Here is a 3,089-nt window from a genome sequence, read left to right on the forward strand (position 1 = left end):
ACCTGCTGCTGGGGCTGGTGGTGGGACTCAATGACCTGCTGCTGCTGCTGGGGCTGGTGGTGGGACTCAATGACCTGCTGGGGTTGGTGGGGCTCAATGACCTGCTGCTGCTGGGGCTGGCGGTGGGACTGCGCCTTTAAGGAGCGGAGGGCGGGAACGGGCGGTTTCGAATGGATTGTCCCGTGAGGCCCCGCGGCGCGGCGTCACGTGGGGCGGGTGTCACGTGGTGTGGGAGGGGTGTGGGGAATTGCTCATTAGCCCGACCCCCCCCCTCCCGCCGACTGAGCCCAGCTGAGGCGGTGCCGAGAGAGTCAGCGAGAGAGACGGTGAGGCCCCGGCACCTTTGTGTGGAGAAGGGAAGGGGAGCTGGGCAGAGAGAGTTAGATACCGGGAGCGACTCCGGCCGCTGCGCCCAGGGCCGGGCCTCGCCTCGCCTCGGGGGAAGGCTGGAGCGGGAGAGCGGGGCCCCGGCATCGCATTGAACACACGGCCGGCGGGCGGGCGGGGGAGAGAGGGAGCGGCGGCTGCGGCTGAATGAAAACTTCACCCCAGGGTGGGGGAAGGGGATAGAACAGTGGGGTAAAGGTAGACGAAATGGCGGGGTGGGGAAGGTTAAGGGGTCGGCGGGGGGGTGTGGGGAAGGTTAAGGGGTCGGGGGGGGGGTGTGGGGAAGGTTAAGGGGTCGGGGGGGGGTGTGGGGAAGGTTAAGGGGTCGGGGGGGGGTGTGGGGAAGGTTAAGGGGTCGGGGGGGGGGGGTGTGGGGAAGGTTAAGGGGTCGGGGGGGGTGTGGGGAAGGTTAAGGGGTGGGTGGGGTGGGGGTGGTTGTGGGTGGGGAAGGTTAGGGGGGGTGGGGGTGGTTGTGGGTGGGGAAGGTTAGGGGGGGTGGGGGTGGTTGTGGGTGGGGAAGGTTAGGGGGGTGTGGGGAAGGTTAGGGGGGGAAGGTTAGGGGGGGTGGGGGGAAGGTTAAGGGGGTGGGGAAGGTTAAGGGGGTGGGGAAGGTTAAGGGGTCGGGAGGGGGTGGGGAAGGTTAAGGGGTCGGGGGGGTGGGGAAGGTTAAGGGGTCGGGGGGGTGTGGGGAAGGTTAAGGGGGGGTGGGGTGGGGAAGGTTGTGGGTGGGGTGGGGAAGGTTGTGGGGGGGTGGGTGGGGAAGGTTAGGGGGGTGGGGAAGGGTGAGGGGGTGGGGGGAAGGTTAAGGGGGGTGGGGGGGGTGTGAGGAAGGTTAAGGGGTCGGGGGGGGTGTGGGGAAGGTTAAGGGGTCGGGGGGGGGGTGTGGGGAAGGTTAAGGGGTCGGGGGGGGGTGTGGGGAAGGTTAAGGGGTCGGGGGGGGTGTGGGGAAGGTTAAGGGGTCGGGGGGGGTGTGGGGAAGGTTAAGGGGTCGGGGGGGGTGTGGGGAAGGTTAAGGGGTCGGGGGGGGTGTGGGGAAGGTTAAGGGGTCGGGGGGGTGTGGGGAAGGTTAAGGGGTCGGGGGGGGGTGGGGAAGGTTAAGGGGTCGGGGGGGTGTGGGGAAGGTTAAGGGGTCGGGGGGGGGTGGGGAAGGTTAAGGGGTCGGGGGGGGTGGGGAAGGTTAAGGGGTCGGGGGGGGTGGGGAAGGTTAAGGGGTCGGGGGGGGTGGGGAAGGTTAAGGGGTCGGGGGGGGTGGGGAAGGTTAAGGGGTCGGGGGGGGTGGGGAAGGTTAAGGGGTCGGGGGGGGTGGGGAAGGTTAAGGGGTCGGGGGGGGTGGGGAAGGTTAAGGGGTCGGGGGGGGTGGGGAAGGTTAAGGAGTGGGTGGGGTGGGGAAGGTTAAGGTGGGGTGGTGGGGTGGGTGGGGAAGGTTGTGGGTGGGGAAGGTTGAGGGGGGTGTGGGGAAGGTTAAGGAGTGTGGGGAAGGTTAAGGGGGTGGGGGGGTGTGGGGAAGGTTAAGGGGTCGGGGGGGTGTGGGGAAGGTTAAGGGGTCGGGGGGGGTGGGGAAGGTTAAGGGGTCGGGGGGGGTGGGGAAGGTTAAGGGGTCTGGGGGGGGTGGGGAAGGTTAAGGAGGGGTGGGGTGGGGAAGGTTAAGGTGGGGTGGTGGGGTGGGTGGGGAAGGTTGAGGGGGGTGTGGGGAAGGTTAAGGGGGTGGGGGGGTGTGGGGAAGGTTAAGGAGTGTGGGGAAGGTTAAGGGGGTGGGGGGGTGTGGGGAAGGTTAAGGGGGTGTGGGGAAGGTTAAGGGGTGGGTGGGGGGAAGGTTAAGGGGTGGGTGGGGGGAAGGTTAAGGGGTGGGTGGGGGGAAGGTTAAGGGGTGGGTGGGGGGAAGGTTAAGGGGTGGGTGGGGGGAAGGTTAAGGGGTGGGTGGGGGGAAGGTTAAGGGGTGGGTGGGTGGGGGGAAGGTTAAGGGGTGGGTGGGGGGAAGGTTAAGGGGTGGGTGGGGGGAAGGTTAAGGGGGGGTGGGGGAAGGTTAAGGGGGGGTGGGGGAAGGTTAAGGGGGGTGTGGGTGGGGGGAAGGTTAAGGGGGGAGGTGGGGGGGTGGGGAAGGGTGGGTGGGGAAGGTTGTGGGGGGGTGGGTGGGGGGAGGGGTGGGGGGGAGGTTGTGGGTGGGGAAGGTTAAGGAGTGTGGGGTGTGTGGAAGGTTAAGGGTGTGGGGGGTAATGAAAAGGGTGGTGTGAATGTTAAATGGGATGGTTATGATAACTTTTATTTGTTTTGATTTAATTTTTATGTTTATGATTTAAACTTTTATGTTTGTTTTTAATAAAATTTTTATTGTTTTTATTTTTTTACATTATAATTTTTATTTTTTATTTTTTTAATGATACTTTTTAAGTTTATGTTTATTTTTTTAATTAACTTTTTATTTTTTTATTTTTTTACTTAACATTTTTATTTTTTTTACTTAACCTTTTTATTTTTTATTTTTTTCATTAAACTTTTTATTTTTTTATTTTTTTCATTAACTTTTTATTTTTTTATTTTTTACCTTAACTTTTTATTTTTTTATTTTTTTCCTTAAACTTTTTATTTTTTTATTTTTTCATAAACTTTTTTAATTTTTTTATTTTTTTACTTAACCTTTTATTTTTTATTTTTTCCTTAACTTTTTATTTATTTTAATTTTTTCCTTAACATTTTTATTTTTT

At 58.9% G+C, this 3,089-nt stretch overlaps 1 protein-coding gene across 1 annotated transcript in view; it reads left to right on the plus strand.

Annotated features, from left to right (window-relative positions):
- The first annotated feature begins 218 nt into the window (after positions 1-218).
- The window catches only part of rhocb (ras homolog family member Cb), a 41,625-nt gene continuing 38,754 nt past the window's right edge, over positions 219-3,089 (plus strand). Inside the window, exon 1 of the mRNA XM_086011010.1 lies at positions 219-326. The gene's annotated coding sequence lies outside the window, so the exon portion shown is untranslated. The remainder of the gene's footprint in view (positions 327-3,089) is intronic.

This window comes from Somniosus microcephalus, chromosome 18, assembly GCF_052327205.1.
Source record: "Somniosus microcephalus isolate GS21.2 chromosome 18, FLI_Smic_1.0, whole genome shotgun sequence".
NCBI classification, from domain to species: domain Eukaryota; kingdom Metazoa; phylum Chordata; class Chondrichthyes; order Squaliformes; family Somniosidae; genus Somniosus; species Somniosus microcephalus.